Source organism: Protopterus annectens, chromosome 3.part1 (assembly GCF_019279795.1).
Source record: "Protopterus annectens isolate FY-2018-M chromosome 3.part1, PAN1.0, whole genome shotgun sequence".
Lineage (NCBI taxonomy): Eukaryota > Metazoa > Chordata > Ceratodontiformes > Protopteridae > Protopterus > Protopterus annectens.
In genome coordinates, this window is record NC_056732.1 from 66,645,814 (window position 1) to 66,664,711 (window position 18,898).

At 42.0% G+C, this 18,898-nt stretch overlaps 1 protein-coding gene across 2 annotated transcripts in view; it reads left to right on the forward strand.

Moving 5' to 3' along the window:
* The window catches only part of LOC122798000 (zinc fingers and homeoboxes protein 1-like), an 842,803-nt gene that overhangs the window by 99,463 nt on the left and 724,442 nt on the right, over positions 1–18,898 (forward strand). The gene's annotated exons all lie outside the window — the stretch shown is intronic.

Below are 18,898 nucleotides of genomic sequence, written 5' to 3' on the forward strand. Positions count from 1 at the left end.
ATACCATTGTGATATACCGGCAGGAACCACTAAGAGTTATACTGAGGCATTAGAATTGCTTAGCATATGTAAGTTCCTTAGGGCTGCTAGTCTTTTCTCTTCTGTGTCATAATGCTCTACATCCTCCTGTCTGTCTTATTGTCCTGTTATTCCCACAATAATTACACTTAAATGTATCATATGGCCCTGGGATGCCCTTTTTAATTTAGGAGAGTAGTTGAACATTTTCATAATTACTGCTGAGAGACTTCCTTTTGTGTAATTTGGGAATTTGCAGTTATGTGTTTTGCCTTCATCTGATCATCATCTTCTTTCGGCTGTACCCGTTAGGGGTCACCACAGCGGATCACCTATTTCCATTTCTTCCTGTCCTCTGCATCTTGCTCTGTCACACCAACCACCTGCATGTCCTCTCTCACCACATCTATAAACCTTATCTTAGGCCTTCCTCTTTTCCTGTTACCTGGTAGCTTCATCCTTAGCATATTTTTCCCAATATACTCAGCATCCCTCCTCAGCACTTGCATCAGGAAGGGCATCCGGCATAAAACTTCACCAAATAATTTCATGTGGACACCAGTAAATATTTGCCTTCATCTGATGAGTGGTACTTCTTTTTTGCTTTGGTTATTCTGGAAGGCTTAAGCTTCTTTCTGCAGTTTCAGCTTGTAGCAGTCAAATTCTGTCACTGGGTAAAAGCTTGTGTTGCTTAATTTTGCAGAGTGGCAAATTTGTTGAAGTTTAATTATGCCACTAGATGCTGTAACAGGAAAGTTGCAAAAAAATTACTTTATTTCCCATAAGAACTTTTACCTTGAGAAGGATTTTCTGTGATGCGAGGAAACTAATCTTACTTCTACTATTTCTGTTATTAAAGGCAGTGTGAAAAGACCAGAAGGGTCAATCAGATCAGACAACGAGAGACCTAACACAGATATTTGTCCTAAGTAGTACTAGTAGTGCAGTGAATTAATAAAGTATGGCTATTTTCTACGGTGGTGGACAGTCGTCTAACGAGAGTTAAGGAGTAGTTAACCATTGTATGTATGGCACAACATTGTCTCCCACTCACTCGGGCAGAGCAACTACCTGTTAGTCGTTTTTTGTAGATAGCATTATCAGTCTATTGTCTTTGTTTTTCTTTTTTTTTAAACACTCCCCCAGGAACCAACTCAAAGACCCCTCTACCGTTGCTCATTTGGCCTGTTTTGTTTCAGGGCCAGTAGCCAAGTATTGCTGGGCTAGGTAAGAGCTCTGTGATCAATTCATTCCTATCAGGAAACCCCATCAGCCCTCCTTGTTTTTTGTTGAGAGTTGGATGATGTGGAGCAGTCCAGCATACTGGTCGTGGTCGACTTCCCCCTAGTGGTTCCTGTGAGCCAGTAATTGCTACCCCATAAAGGGAAGTGAGCCTCCGCATGCAGTTCCTCTCTGCTACTTGTGATTGCACTATAGTAGCATGGGCTTGGCTGGTTTATAACTGCACTAAGCAGACACCTGCCTAGTGCTTCTGCTAGATGTTGCTCATTTGTTAAGCCAGAACTTCCTTCCTCTCCCTTCCTCCCCAGCCAGCTCCTACAGGTGCCTGAGATGCCAATTTAAACTCTGGTCACCTGCAATGTAGTCAGGGCTTTATCCCTAGTCAGTTGTCTCATTCAAGTCTGCCAGTCTCTCCCAGGCAAAGCTTCATGATCAGGAAGTACTCTGTTTTGGCACTTGCTTCTTCATAACTATTATTTGTGATCATTGTATAGCATTTTACTGGTTATTTTTTTTTCTTTTTTTCAGCAGGTAATGATGTCTCTGGAAAATTTGCCAGCAGATATGTCTTGCAGGAGACCGATTTCCATAAAGAATTATCATTTGCATTGTTTCTTTTATATTGGAGAAGTGAGCATTGTAAGAGTTTTAATAAGACATACTTTAAGAAGAGTAAAATAAATTTTTGTGCGTTCCTCAGACACCAAGTTTAGTACTGCAACAAGAGAATATCCTTTAGTGGGTGAGGCTTTCACTTAGTTACAGGTATACAAATGAGACTTCAGTATAGTTACAGGTATATGAAAAGCTGAAATTGTCATTGAAGGAGGTAAGTAGAGAGGCCCAGAAGGATCCTGCTTAACTCATTCTTTCTTTCTTACAGCACTGATTAAGCTGTGTGTTGCTTCAGACATGCAGCAGTAGTTGTGAGTTGTCCTTTTTCATTTAAACTTTTAGTGCTTGAAAAGCAGACCCAACACAGAGCCTTTAATTTATGATAACTTAATCACAATACTGATTTTGCAGTATTCAGTGCCATGATTATTTTGGAGGTGAAAAGAGTGTCGGATAGAGTGATGTTTATGAAGCTGGAAATTGATGGTGTAATGATGAATGTTGTTAGTGCATATGCTCCACAAGTTGGGTGTGCAATGGATGAGAAAGAAAAATTTTGGAGTGAATTGGATGAGGTGGTGATGACTGTACCCAAGGGTGAGAGAGTGGTGATTGGAGCAGATTTCAGAGGTCATGTTGGTGAAGGGAACAGGGGGACTGAGGAAGTGATGGGTAGGTATGGTGTTAAACAAAGGAATGCAGAAGGTCAGATGGTAGTGGATTTTGCGAAAAGGATGGACATGGCTGTGGTGAATACATATTTTAACAAGAGGGAGGAGCATAGGTTGACATACAAGAGTGGAGGAAGATGCACACAGGTGGATTATATCTTATGTAGGAGGGACAGTTTGTAGGAGATTGGAGACTGTAAAGTGGTGACCGGAGAAAATGTAGTTAGGCAGCATAGGATGGTGGTTTGTAGGATGACGGTGATCAAGAAGAGGAGTGTGAGGGCAGCACCAAGGATCAAATGGTGGAAATTGAAAAAGGGTAATTGCGAGGTGGAGTTCAGGGATGAGTTAAGACCGGCACTGGGTGGCAGTGAAGAGTTACCAAATAGCTGGGTAACTACAGCAGAGCTAGTAAGAGAGACTGCTAGAAAGGTGCTTGGTATCACATCAGGACAGAGGAAGGATGACAAGGAGACATGGTGGTGGAATGAGGAAGTACAGAAGAGTATACAGGCAAAGAGGTTGGCAAAGAAGAAGTGGGATTGTCAGAGAGATGAAGAAAGTAGACAGGAGTATAAGGAGATGAGGTGCATGGCAAAGAGAGAGGTGGCAAAGGCTAAGGATAAGGCATATGAAGAGTTGTATGAAAGGTTGGACCCTAAGGAGGGAGAAAAGGACCTGTACTGATTAGCTAGACAGAGGGACCGAGCTAGGGAAGATGTGCTGCAGGTAAAGGTGATAAAGGATAATGAGGGAAACATACTCACAAGTGAGGAGATTGTGTTGAGGAGATGGAAAGAGTACTTTGAGGGGTTGATGAATGAAGAGAATGAGAGGGAGAGAAGGTTGGATGATGTAGGGATAGTGAATCATGAAGTACAATGGATTAGCAAGGAGGAAGTAAGGCTAGCTATGAAGAGAATGAAGAATGGAAAGGCTGTTGGCCCAGATGACATACCTGTGGAAGCATGGAGGTGTTTAGGTGAAATGGCAGTGGAGTTTTTAACCAGATTGTTTAATGAAATCTTAGAAAGTGAGAGGATGCCTGAGGAATGGAGAAAGTGTTTTGGTACCGATTTTTAAGAATAAGGGTGATGTGCAGAGCTGTAGTAACTAGGGGATTAAATTGATCAGTCACATCATGAAGTTATGGGAAGGAGTAGTGGAAGTTAGGTTAAGAAGGAACGTGATGATTAGTGAACAGCAGTATGGTTTAATGCCAGGAAAGAGCACTACATATGTGATGTTTGCTCTGAGGGTGTTGATGGAAAAGTACAGAGAATGTCAGAAGGACTTGCATTGTGTTTTTGTAGACTTAGAGAAAGCATATGACAGGGTGCCTAGAGAGGAGTTGTGGTATTGTATGAGGAAGTCAGGAGTGTCAGAGAAGTATGTAAGAGTGGTACAGGATATGTACGAGGGTAGTGTGACAGCGGTGAGGTCTGCGGTGGGAGTGACAAATGCGTTTAAGGTGGAGGTGGGGTTACATCAAGGATCAGCTCTGAGCCCTTTCTTATTTGCATTGGTGATGGACAGGTTGACAGACGAGATCAGACAGGAGTCCTCATGGACTATGATGTTTGCAGATGACATAGTGATCTGTAGTGAGAGTTGGGAACAGGTGGAGGAGACCCTGGAGAGATGGAGATATGCTCTAGAGAGAAGAGGAATGAAGGTCAGCAGGACTAAGACAGAATATATGTGTGTGAATGAGAGGGAGGATAGAAGAATGGTGAGGATGCAAGGGGTAGAGGTGGCGAAGGTGGATGAGTTTAAATACTTGGGGTCAGTAGTTCAGAGTAATGGTGAGTGTGGAAGAGAGGTGAAGAAGAGAGTAAGGCAGGATGGAGTGGGTGGAGAAGAGTGTCAGGAGTGATTTGTGACAGACGAGTACCTGTAAGAGTGAAAGGGAAGGTCTACAAGAGGGTAGTGAGACCAGCTATGTTATATGGGTTGGAGACAGTGGCATTGACAAAAAGGCAGGAGTTTGAGCTGGATGTGGCAGAGTTAAAGATGTTAAGATTTGCACTGGGTGTGACGAGGGTGGACAGGATTAGGAAAAAGTATATTAGAGGGTCAGCCCAGGTTGGAAGGTTTGGAGACAAAGCCAGAGAGGCAAGATTACGTTGGTTTGGACATGTGCTGAGGAGGGATGCTGAGTATATTGGGAAAAAGATGCTAAGGATGAAGCTACCAGGTAACAGGAAAAGAGGAAGACCTAAGATAAGGTTTATGGATGTGGTGAGAGAGGACATGCAGGTTGTTGGTGTGACAGAGCAAGATGCAGAGGACAGGAAGAAATGGAAACAGGTGATCCGCTGTGGCGACCCCTAACGGGAACAGACGAAAGAAGATAATGAAATTGTAGAAGATTACTTAAACTGAATGAGTAAGCAAAGTATGCCTTTCTTGTTTGGTTGAAAACCTTTTTTCTCACATTTAATTGATTTTTTAACTGTTGAGCTCAAGGTAGTTGTTCTCCACACTGGTGGTAGTCAGGAATGTGACACCTTTGTTAACTGACTACCAGCAGGTGGCAGGGGGAGAGTGAGTAGTCCTAGAGAACACACTGGTTCCTGTTAGAACTGAGGGTCTTGGTGAAACACAGGCATGTCTACCATTCACATGTGGTATATTCTGATCAGATCCATTCTTCTGAGATAAAGGAACTTGTTGAAAACGATGGTATGATTTATTTTTTGTCTCTTCCAGAAGGAAACAGGAGATTATACAAATTTATTAAAACATAGCTTAATTTTGGGGGCAGGCATGGGAGGCATTCTTTGAATTTGGCTGCTTGCTTGGGTAACTCTCTTAGCCTAGTACTTACCTATGAACCTATCTGCCCGTGGGCATCTGTAAGCCTAGCCAGAATGTGTTGGCTTTCACTGCCCCCTTAGATTAGTTCCCTGTGCCTCTGTCCAGCAGAGCCACTGCAATGATCCCCGGGGTGAATTTTCTGTTTCCCATCCACTCGTCAAGGTTTCTCTTGAAGAGTGTTAGTGAGGGGCTCTGCCTAATGTAGATTTGGAATCCTGTTCCAAAGCATGGGGAGTCTCTGGGACAGGAGTCTATCCCACCAGCATGTCCTATTTATCGTTGTGGTGAGGTTTAGATCCCTAGAGCGTGTGGAGGATTTTTTTTTTTTATTTAGGTGGAGCATGTCCATCAATTCTGGGTCGGACATGGCCTTGTATGTCAGGCAGAGATTACCTCTGAGTAAGCGGTATGCAAACAAGTACAGCTGGAGCTTCTTCAGTTGGCTTGCATTAGGGTATCTGTTTGAGGCCAGTAATCCTCTTGGTGAGGTACTTCTGTGGTCTTTCCAGCTGTTGCAGGTGTCTTGTAAGGCACATCCCAAATGGGGCGTTGTACTCTATGATGATTCTGATGCGTAGAGGGGCACAATAACCTCTCTTTTGTTCTAGATGCGAACCCTTTTGTGATTAGGTGGGCCATATAGAAGGATTTTCTAACCACCTTGGCAATATGATTATCAAAGGAGAGATTACTATCTACTTGGGTCCCTAGATCACTTATTACATTTTCTGTATTTAGGGGACTACCACGTATGTGGTAGTTCATAGGTACTTTGTGTTTTCCAAAGGGGATGACTATGCACTTTTTGGTATTTAGCTTGAGACCATGATTTTAACACCAGGTATCTGTCTCAGTGCGACACTTCTGGAGGATGTCTGTATCAGCGGGAGAGTCCGTTATGGCCCCCAGTTTGCAGTAGTCTGCGAGCTTGGTCAGCCATAGACCTCCTGTGCTTGCCTGTACCTCTGAGAAGTATATACCGAACAGGAGGGGTCCCAGGACTGAGCCCTGGGGGACGCCACTTGTAACCGGTTTAGAGTCTGACATAGAGCCTGCAGCTCTCACTGTGTGGGTTCTATCCATGAGCCAGTTGGCAACCCATCTCGTGACGTAGGTGTTTATGTTCAGGCTGGTGAGCTTGTCTATAATACCAGAATGGGGAATACTGTTGAAAGCCTTTGTGAGGTCTAGGTAGGCTGTGTGGACCTCCTTTCCCTCATCTAAAGCCTTGGTAACTGTCTCAAAGAAGTCCACCAGGTTTAGGAGGCATGATCTGCCCTTAACAAAGCCAAACTGGGTAGGGTCCAAAGTTTGGATGTTCCCAGTGTCTCTGTTAATGAGTTCCATGGTGATGCGCACCATAGCCTTGCAGACCAGGCTAGTCAGGCTTATAGGGCGATAGTTCCTTGGTCCGTTGTGGCTCCACCTTTGTGGAGCGGGATGACTGTTGCTGTGCGTCACTCTAGTGCGTTTAGGTAAGGGGTTAGTTCATTTTGGAGTTTGCACTAAACCTGTCTGCCAGAATGTTGGCAATATCAGTCGGGTCAGTGTATTTTGTGCCATTCTGCACTAACTCAGAGCAGATCTGAGAGTTTCCACTTAGGTTCTTGACATAGCTAAAGAATGCTTTGTGGTTATCTTTGGAGTCACTGGCAATTTTTCTTTCGAAACTAGCCTTGGATGATTTAATGAAGGATCATAGTTTCTTGCTGATACTGTTCAGGGATGTCTTTCCTTCTTGGGATTTTACTCTTTCCTGTACAAGTTTCCTCCTCCTGTTGAATAGCTTGTTTATGGCAGGGGTCCACCAGACTGGTCTCCTTTTACTTGGAGGAGTGAGTCTTGGTTTTACTTGGGATAGCATGATCCATGCATTCCTGCAGATGCTCATAGAGTGCCTTTGTAAAGGTTTCAGCAGCTTGGATAGCATTGTCCTTTAGCATGGGGGCTGTGAACCTTTCCACCTCGGTCTTAAGTAACGTGAAGTTTGCTTTTGAAAAGTTTTTCATGGTGGTTTCCTTGATTGGGGGTGGGGGCGGAATGTGGATATCCAAAGTGATTAGTCTATGGTTTGATCTAACCAGCGAGGGGTTGACCTCCGGTGTGGAACACCGGTCGCCAATGTTGGTGATGACCAGGTCCAATACGTTTCCTCTGGTGGGAGTGTTGACCAGTTGATCCAGGGCGTTCAGGTTTATAAATTCTAGGAAGCGTTGGACAAAGGAGTTAGTACTTGAGTAGTTCTCCTAGTTTATGTTTGGGTAATTGAAATCACCCAGTATTAGGTTGTTTGGTAGGACCTTCATATTTCCCAGTGTCTCCAGAAATGCGGAATGGAGGTCCTGGGCCATGGTGGGTGATCTGTAGCAAGCTACAATTTGGATTGCAGTTTTGCCCATTGTTAGTTGCACATGGATGATCTCTGATGCATTGTGCTGCGCCACTAACCTGGAGGTGTGGGTATCCTTGATGAATATGGATACACCCCCCCCTTTTGTGTTTCGGTCCTGGTTCTGTGGCCGAAAGGTGTGGTATGAGTTATAGCCTAGTAGTGCTGGGGTGCTCTCAGGAGCCTTAAACCAGGTTTCTGTTACTGCACAGATGTCGATGTTCTCCATACTGAGGAGTACCTCGAGTGCATGCATTTTGAGGTTTAGACTTCTGGCGTTGAGTAGCATTACCCTCAGTTTTTGGTTACTTGTGCTATTTACGGTGGTGGATTTGTCTTTTGAGCCTTGCCTAAAAAAGGCACTATGGGGACGGCAAGAGCCTTGGCCAGTATTCGAAAGCCTAAGGGTGACAGGTGCAAGCCATCTCTTGCGAAGCATCGTGGCTTGTCGAGCATGTCACCCCAGGCGGACAGATACTGGATCCCCTTTGAATGACACCAGAAACTTAGCCAATTGTTGAAATTGATCATTTTTTCTTTACACTGTGGCATCATTCTTGGTGAGGGCAGGATGCTACTCAGGGACAGAGAGAATAAAAGTGCTGAATAACAGATTTAAATCAGTTTATTCAATGTATTTTGGGTGAGTTGTTTTGTAAGGGTGTTGTCTTTTGGTTGGCATATAAAAAATGGATAGCGTACTGAAATTGGTATACTGTGAGGGTGAAGTTGGTTATGAGTTGTAATGTGACGACTATGATATGCCATGTTTCATTGTTAAAGACTGAAAGAGTTTTTTTTTTTTTTTTCCATTGAATGTTGTTGAAGTTTAGTAGTTTGGATGCCATATGAGTTTTGAGTTGGTAAATTTGAGTGGTTTATTTACATAAAGTGGCTATGGATGGCTGTACTTGATGAAATGGAGAGTCTGCATAATTGGCTAAAAGCCATAGAACCTGCCATACATCAAATATGTATGCTTTGGGTTAGGCAGGAGAGAGAGAGTGAAGTGGCTGGCAGAGAGGGAGCATCAGTTAACTTCAGTAGAAGTAAAAAAAAATCTGTGTTTCAGAAGATAAGAGAAAATTTGTTGGAATATGTGAAAAACAAGATGGTGGAGTGATTTGGCTTTGTAAAAAAACTCTCGGAAATAGTGTAATAGAGACAATTGCCACTGCCAGAGACTGAGGTTAAGTATTGATATCCAAGGACAATCTTGATAAAATGCTTGACATGCTATGAAAAGGAGCAACCGGGACAAAGGTCTGTGAAAGGAGGCCTGTATTTGTGGCACATGTTTATTCTGTGCTGACTGTAAGCTGACTGTAAGCCATTGTTTAGACTGGAATTTCTGCCCATATTGATTTTTTTGGAATGATGAAGTGTTAGTGTTAACTAGTTTGGGTGAAGTGTTTGGGGAAGTAAGAGAACTGTCTAGAGGAGTGACTCAAATGCAAGTTGATTAAAGCGATAAGAACACTGTTAATTCAGAAGAAGTAGATAACCCTAAGTAGATAACCCTGAGAGGAAAAGAGAATGCTGGGGAAGATGATATGGTTTCAGCTGAAAGGTGACATCTGGTTATGTGGGTTATCTCAGGAGCAAAATAGTTGAATAGTATGGAAGAATCAAATGAAAGTTTGGATTGGGGTATCCTGCAGTTATGCTATATTTAAAGTAAATTATCAACAGTGGTGGCTGGCGATTTCAAAGCAATTGGGGGGGGTGGGGGTTTCAGGAATCAACTAAATAAGTGGAGCTAACCAGAATGGGGTAGGGCTATATTACAGCAGATCAGTGGGCAGATAATAGCTGGGGTCAATCAGTTTCATCCACAGACTTCTTAAGTACTTGTTCATTCTAGCTGCTTTGACTGTATATGCCTCAGGTGCCCTAGAGAAAAGGGTTCATGTTTCTCCTTGCTGCAGACCATTACTGCTGTACTCCCAAGTGACTTCAGTTTTCTCACATCCTGGCCTAACACAATCCCCAGTGTGAAAAAAAAAACAAACGTCTTGCTCTTCATCTTTTTTCCTCATCTTTTGAGCACACACTCAACTAGTCAAGATTATACTTTTCTAATGTCGAGGAAGGAACTGAATTAAGTTGGGGGTCTGGGAGTCACTAGGCCCCTAGAAGTCATGGGGTTCTAGATGCTCTTGAGTTGCAATTTAAAGCTTTTTCTGACTTTTTGATCCATTGCTGACCTGAACAAAAATCGTGCAAGGAAAGAAATTCAGTCTTATTTTTTTTTCAAGGAAAAAATACATTGTGTTTAAAGCTTAATATTCAAAGCTGACAAAAGAGTAGACAGATTCCTGAGAGTATATATGTTATGTGTGGGAGTAATGCCTTCCTCTTTACCTACATCACAAAAAAGATGGTCAGCCTATGTATATACCAATGGTAATGGATTGGGATGAAAGCGAGACCACAAACGGTCGCAGGCATATATTTCAAGTTGTTGCTGTCGTGTGTGTGTGTGTGTGTGTGTGTGTGTGTGTGTGTGTGTGTGTGTGTGTGTGTGTGTGTGTGTGTGTGTTTTATGCTCCTCATAGCTAGCACAAAAAGAAAGTCTTCTGTACATCCCTTGGTTGCTTGTTATTAATAAGAGGTTCAAAAGTAATATATATAGAAAACCAACATACTCTAATGGGTTTCTACATTACACAAGCTGTCACCCCTTACATCAGAAGAAGGCTGTAATAAAGGGGCAAATGGTAAGAGCAGCTAAGATGATCACTGACAAAATAGATTTTATTGAAGAATGTACTAACCTCAGCACTAGGTTTTTCAACAGAGGTTATCCATTAACTTTAATAGAAGACGTTTGACTAGAAGTGACTTATAAAAGGGATACAGGTTACTTTAAACCTTTATTAAACCAACAAGAACAAGAGCAGGATTTACAATTTGGAATCTCTTCAGTTAACATTATTCAAAGCCAAGCGTCAAATGTTAACATCAGATTTTTATGTACTTTTTCAGTGGACCATCATTATATTAGAAACATCCTTCGCAAAAATTGGGGGTTAATAACTGAAGATAAGTACCTCTCTACATTATATGGGACCCAACCTAAGATCACATATAGGCGAGGGGTCAATTTAAAAATGTTGTTCGAGTCTTGTAAACCAAATATATCAAAAAGAACAAAAGGTATGCTGAAATGTGGCGGTTGTCGCCAATGTGGGTTGGTGAAAGAGGGTACCACTATTGAGATCAATCAAACCACATATAAAATAATGGGCACCTTCAACTGTACAACGAAGTCGGTGGTATATGCAGCTATTTGTTCATTATGCTCAGCCTTCTATATAGGGAAGACTGAGCGTAATTTTAAAAGACGTATTTACGAACATCAGTATGCTATTTCTAAAAAAGACACCAACAATGCCTTGGCATGCCACATTAATGATTATATCCTGACCATGTTTTCAAATACACTATATTGAAACAAATTAAGGATAGCATACATTCAGGACCATGGCAAATATTCCTTGAAAGGGAAGAACTCTTTTGGCAAATAAGAACTTGCGCATATAATAGTCCAGGGTTGAATGAACACATCTCTTTGTCATGTATTCTTAAGCATTTAGCGCTAAAGAGATGAAGGTATGCATACAAACAGTCAACCTGTATAGATTAGATTTCCTTTGTTACTAATTTTTTACTTATTGATTTGGTTTTTATAAATAATCTGGTCATATTTCATGTTTCATTTTCATTTTCTAATTTTCATTGTATACTGTATGTTAGTATTAATTGTGTGTTAATTCAATTCAATTCAATTTAATTTAATTTTATTCAGGGTTTGGTTTACATTTTAAACACATTACATACTAACATTTTCATATAACATACATATACATATTTTTAAAAAATAAAAAACACATTGCATGTAGTATTTGAATTTGTACAAAAATTACACATTTTAAGTAGTAATTTAGTTATTGTTATTTATGGATTCAAGCAATGTCTCAATTTAGTTTGAGATGAAAACATGGTATTTAATCTAAATGTATATCTGTTTTCCACACATTTGCTCTATTCATATTTTGTGAAATTAAAACATCTGAGATGTTTCGTTGATATAATTGAGAAACAGACATGTATTTATATTTAAATATATTTAAATATATAAAAATGCGTACTTTTCATATGAATTTAACTAGTTTTTCAATACGAACATTACATTAATTCTATTCTCGTATTAATTTAATATTTTAGTGAAACTGTTAATTTGAAACAACATTTTCATTTTTTGCATTCATCTTCGTATTCTATATATTTTTTATGTCGTGAATATAATAAAGCCTATAAAGCTTTTATAGAATACGCAAAGCCTATAACAACAAGGTTTTTTGAATGTTTGAATAGTTTGGTTAAAATGAAAGTTAAAATTATGTCACAATTTAATTATTACCATTTATTGGAAATCCTGTTTTAACATAGTGTTTTAATATAGTGTTATTATTATTGCATACATAACATGTGTAAAACAACGTGTATGCTTTAAAAGTAGGTAAAAAGAATGCATCTAATTAATCAATTATTTATCCAACCATTTTGGGAATCTGATCACATGACTTAAAAGTTTATTTAAAGACTGCTATGTTTGTAAAGTTGTTTGTCTGAAGAAGGAAGAATACCATTTCTTCCGAAAGCGCTTACATTAAAGAGATGTTCTTCATCTCACATTGCTGCAGTCCTTACATATGGGTAGTCCGCTGTCCTCGGTCGGCCCGAATACCAAAGTATTAGGCTGACGTCGGCCATGGGCGCTCAGATCTGACATCAGAGTGTCAGGGTATAAAAGCGCATGACCGACGTCATATCCTCAGTCTTTTTTGCCGCATGGTCCGATGCAGAAGCAGCGTTGCAAGTGCCGTTCGGCGTTCTGAAATTTTCGTATTCTGAGTTTCAGACCGAAACCAAGTTGGGCTAAGTACCCCGTTGGGGAATATTTTTGTTTTTTCTTGCCTCAGTTAATTCCGGATGTCAGAAAAAGTGAATAATTGTATTTCTTGTGGGAAACAGATACCGCATAGGGATTATCACTCTCTTTGCATTCCTTGTTTAGGACCGGACCACGATGTAGTCGGGTGTCGGTTTTGTGCTAGGTTTAATAAGCGCACTATAAAAAGAAGGTTAGATTGTGCTAGGTTAGTCTTTGGTAAGCGGTGTAATTATAATATGCCGTCGGATCCTCCGACGCCCGCTTCCACGAAGAAGCGCAAAGACAAATCCTTGAAACCTAGACAGGTTGATTTGTCTGTTTCGGACGCCGGTCCTGCAGAAACTACAGTGGAGCAGGCAGATCCGGCTGAAGTTTCTGTTGAGTCTCAGGGGGAAACTTTGATTTTGCAGGATGTGGCCTCACAGGAGTCAGGTCAAGCTGAAGGGGCCTCTCAGGTTACTGTTCTCCCTTCTATGCCTAAGGTGGTTAGGCCTTCTGCTACTATTTCTAAGGCTTCTTCTAAGGGCAGGTCTGTTTTGCCTTCCTCTGGTGTCCCTCCAGGTACTTCAGGGTCTGTGCCTAAAAAGCACATGCTTAAAATGGCAGAAGATTTGATTACTTTAATTAGGGGTTCTATGCCCCCTCCTGATAAGAGGCCCAGGGTGGAGCCAGAGTTGGAAAGTTTGGATCAGGCCTCAGATGACTCAGACTCTTAGATATTCAAGATTTTCCCCCTTATTCGGATTCTGATGCAGAGGATTCCACTCCTTCTGCTTCTCCTCCAGAGGATTTTTCATTTTCAGAAACTCTGCATTCCATGAGGGAGCATTTTAAGTGGGAAGGACAGGATTTCTCTGATTCACGGAAGAGGCTTAGGGAATTCTTGTTTTTACCACAGCATAGACCCTTGGCTATACCTCCTGTTTTGGATGTTGTTCAAGATGTTTTCTCGGAGGCTTCCCTTAATCCAGATTCTTTGCCTCCTGCGCCAGTTAAACCGGACAGGTATTATAGGGTGCCTGAGGCTCATAAATATCTGTATAAGAGTCCTAGGGCGGACCCAGAAACTATTAGTCAGGGGCCTAAGGGTGTTAGAGCTTCTGTTGTAAAGAATCCGGTTCCTCTAGATAAGGAAGCTAGAGCTTTGGATAGATGGGGTAAGAAGGTGTATACCTCTTCTACTTTAGCAATGAGGGCTTTAAATTGCCAGTTTCATATGTTGAAATATCAGAATTTCCTCCTTTCTCAGCTAAAATCTAAAGTGGATGCTTTGGCAGAGGGCATAGAGTGTAAAGAATTGCAGGATTTAGTACATGTCTCTGAACAGGTGGGTAAGCATTCTTTGCAGTGTGGTTTTGATGCTGTACAGGCCTCTTCTAGGGTGGCTGCCACTGGTTCAGTTCTTCGTAGGCACGCCTGGCTTAAGGATCAGAATTTGTCCGAGCATGTTAAGACTAGAATTCTGGATGCCCCTTTACAGTCTGAAGTTTTGTTTGGTCCCCCTGTGGAGTCGGTTTTGAAGAAAATGGAAGACAAGGCTAAGTCCATGCAGACTGTTAAAGATTTTTGCAGGTGCAACCTCCAAAGTTTAGTAGAAATTGGCCTACTAAGGGGTGGACCTACCCTTCTTCTGATTCTCAGTCTAGGGGTAGATCTAGACGTGGCAGGGGCAGAGCTCACAGTACATTCAGGCCTAGAACTTGGAGTTCACCTGCACAATCTGCAGGTGAGGGCAGGGGCCAGTCCTTTCGTAAACAGGCCCAATGACCTGCATTTTCAGCTGCTAGATTCTTCTTCCCTGGCAGCTCCTTTGGGAGGAAAGTTAGCACTCTTCAAGCAAAACTGGCTTTTAGTCACCCAAGACAAATGGGTATTGGACATTATAAACCGAGGCTACAAGTTCTATTTCCATACATTGCCTCCTTTCAAAGGCATGCCAAACGTTCCTCCTCGGCAAAGGATAGAGGCTCACAAGCAGATTTCTTTACTTCTTCAAATAGGAGCTATTCAGCCAGTTCCTCTGTCAGAAGTGGGACTAGGATTTTATTCTCGCCTGTTTCTAGTACCAAAGAAAGGGAACACGTGGAGACCAATTTTGGATTTATCTATCCTCAACACTTATCTGGACATTCCAAAGTTCAAAATGCTAACGTTACAACAGCTTTTACCTCTGTTGGGAAAAGATCACTGGATGGTAACTCTGGATCTCAAAGAGGCTTATCTTCATGTTCCTATCAGGCCCAGTTGCAGGAGGTACCTGCGTTTTGGCTGGAAATTTACATTATCAGTTCTCTGCATTGCCCTTTGGCTTATCTACTGCCCAGAGTGTTCACAAAGGTTCTGGCTCCAGTGATAGCCTTTTTCAGGTTAAGAGGAATACAGATTTATCCTTATTTGGACGATTGCCTGATTATTGCACAACACAAAGGCGAACTTCTGCATCATCTACAGTATGTGATGGTAGTGTTAAGATGCCTGGGGTATTCTGTGAGCGAAACAAAGTCCAGTCTAGTACCCTCTCAGGACATGTGCTTTCTGGGTGTGAGACTGAATACAGCTTCCCAGATGGCCTTTTGACCCCGGACAAACAAAGAAGCCTTTCTCTTTATTTCCATCAAATGTCTCTACAGTCCAGGCTGACTGCAAGGACAGTCCTTCAAGCCTTGGGGTTCATGGCATCTTGTATTCTGGTGCTTCCCAATGCCAAACTGCATATGAGGAAGCTTCAATGGTATCTCAAAAATGTATGGACACAACACTGCCAAGATCTAGACACTGTCATTCAGATAATACCTTGCATTCAGAAAGAATTTTGTGGTGGGCTCAGGAATGTCACCTAAACAAGGGACTCTCTGTGACCCGACCAGAGGCGAGTCAGATTCTAACGACAGATGCCTCAGACAAGGCTTGGGGAGCACACCTCAATGGAAAATGGGTGCAAGACAAGTGGCCTGTCAGACTTCAACATTTGCATATCAACTTAAAGGAGATGTTAGCAGTCCAATTTGCATTGATGGCTTTCAAGGATTTACTTCACCCGGGACAGGTGTTGATTCAAACAGACAACACTACTGTCATGTGGTACATCAACAAGCAAGGGGGAACCCATTCTTACCCTCTTTGCAGGCAAGCGATGATTTTGTGGGAGACTGCTCTCAGTTTACACCTCAATCTTCAGGCAAAGTTTCTACCAGGAGCACAGAACTCCTTAGCGGATGTGTTGAGCAGACAAATTGTGGATCCTCACGAGTGGAAACTGGATCCTCATGTGTTTCAAAAGTTGACAGTGTTATGGGGACTCCAGACATAGATCTGTTCGCTTCTCCACTAAATTACCAGTTGCCAAAGTTTTGCACAAAAATGTTTCATCCCACAGCTTGGAAGGTGGATGCTCTATCATTCAGTTGGAGCAATCTTCATGTCTATGCCTTTCCACCTCTGCCTCTCATTCCCAAGGTACTCCTGAAGGCCAGAATGGACAAGCCATCCATGATTCTGATAGCGCCGGATTGGCCTCGACAGCACTGGTACCCACTACTGAGGAGTTTGGTACGGGAGCCTCCATGGCCTCTGCCTTTGATTCCGCATCTTTTGTCTCAGGAGGGCAATCGCTTCCTCAATGTCAAGATTCAGTCTATGCATCTCACAGCCTGGCATATTCTGTTTTAGGCCCTGGAGGGTCTCAGCTTCCACAACAAGTTTTGAATGTTATTTTGGAGGCCAGAAGGCCTAGTACAAGGAAAGTTTACGCTGATAAATGGAGGAGATTTTTTCTTTGGAGCAAAGCGAAGGACTTTGATGTTTCCAAGCCTGATTTAAGTGTTTCTCTTCAATATCTTACTGAGTTATTGGACAAGGGTTTGTCTTTCTCCTCGATAAAGGTTCATGCTGCAGCCATTTCTGCTCACTATGACTGTGACCCTCCTTTATTTTCCCATCCTTTGTTTAAACAATTTCTTAGAGGGCAAAGAACATAAGACCCCCACGTAGAGCCCCTACTCCTGCTTGGGATCTCAATTTTGTGTTGGAAAAGCTTACTCTACAACCTTTGAGCCTGCAGCTACGGCCGAGTTAAAGTATTTATCATGGAAGACTGCTTTTTTGTTGGCCATTACCTCTGCAAGAAGGGTTTCTGAATTACAGGCCCTTATGGCAGTGGAACCTTTCCTGATTTTTCATAAGGATAGGGTATCTTTGCGTACTAATCCTTCCTTTATGCCTAAAGTGGTTTCTAGTGTGGCCTTGAACCAAACTATTCATTTGCCTACTTTTTATGCAAACCCCCAAAATAAAGGGGAGAAGATTTTGCATACTTTGGATATTCACAGGCAGTTAAGTTATTATTTGAGCAGAACCAAGGGGTTCAGGCAGTCTTGGCAGTTGTTTGTTTCTTTTGCTTTGGGTTCTCAGGGAAAACCTGTTTCAAAACAAACTATTTCTAAATGGATTGGGTTTTGTATTTCTTTCTGTTATTCCCATCATGGTAAGGAGATTCCGGCTGGAATCAGACCTCATTCCACTAGAGCTACTGCCACTTATACTGCCTTTCTAAGGGGGGTAGCTACAAAAGATATTTTGGAAGCAGCCACTTGGAGTTCAGTACATACTTTTTCCAAGCATTACCACCTTCCTCTTTATTCTAAGTCTAGGGCTGGGTTTGCCACTGCAATATTACAGGGCATTTTAGCAGCCCCTAATGCTTTATGATTTTGCCATCCTCCCTTTACCTCTGCTTTGGGATTCTACCCATATGTAAGGACTGCAGCAATGTGAGATGAAGAACATAGTACAGTTTTGTACCTACCATAAATGTAGATGTTCGAAGATCCACATTGCTGCAGTCCAATTTACCCTCCCTCCTTCCCCTCTGTAGTTTGGCATGGTTATATGGTTTGGGTGATGGTTGTTGTTGGGCATGTTTTTGGGAGGTATCCTGTTTTTGGCCTTTCTTTTTAGGGCCTTCTGACATCTGGGGCAAGAAAAGACTGAGGATATGACGTCGGTCATGCGCTTTTATACCCTGACGCTCTGATGTCAGATCTGAGCGCCCATGACCGATGTCAGCCTAATACTTTGGTATTCGGGCCGACCGAGGACAGCGGACTACCCATATGTAAGGACTGCAGCAATGTGGATCTTCGAACATCTACATTTATGGTAGGTACAAAACTGTACTTTTTGTGTTTTTAAATTTGGCGGTGGTTTTTGCATTTTGGCTTCATATCTTCTGGCTTTTAATTTTAATAGTTTGTTGTGGCTTTTTGGAGCTGGGGTCAATCAGTTTCATCCACAGACTTCTTAAGTACTTGTTCATTCTAGCTGCTTTGACTGTATACGCCTCAGGTGCCCTAGAGAAAAGGGTTCATGTTTCTCCTTGCTGCAGACCATTACTGCTGTACTCCCAAGTGACTTCAGTTTTCTCACATCCTGGCCTAACACAATCCCCAGTGTGAAAAAAAAACAAACGTCTTGCTCTTTATCTTTTTTTCTCATCTTTTGAGCACACACTCAACTAGTCAAGATTATACTTTTCTAATGTCGAGGAAGGAACTGAATTAAGTTGGGGGTCTGGGAGTCACTAGGCCCCTAGAAGTCATGGGGTTCTAGATGCTCTTGAGTTGCAATTTAAAGCTTTTTCTGACTTTTTGATCCATTGCTGACCTGAACAAAAATCGTGCAAGGAAAGAAATTCAGTCTTATTTTTTTTTCAAGGAAAAAATACATTGTGTCCAAAGCTTAATATTCAAAGCTGACAAAAGAGTAGACAGATTCCTGAGAGTATATATGTTATGTGTGGGAGTAATGCCTTCCTCTTTACCTACATCACAAAAAAGATGGTCAGCCTATGTATATACCAATGGTAATGGATTGGGATGAAAGCGAGACCACAAATGGTCACAGGCATATATTTCAAGTTGTTGCTGTCGTGTGTGTGTGTGTGTGTGTGTGTGTGTGTGTGTGTGTGTGTGTGTGTTTTATGCTCCTCATAGCTAGCACAAAAAGAAAGTCTTCTGTACATCCCTTGGTTGCAGGACTGGAACAGAAGAGAAAGAATAAATGGCCACAGTAATATATTCCAGGTTATTGCTGTAAGACATATGTGCACTATATGCTTCCTTACCCCTATCAACAAAAGATAACCACCTGTAAACACATCTGATGTTTGATTGTGAGGAAAGTGAG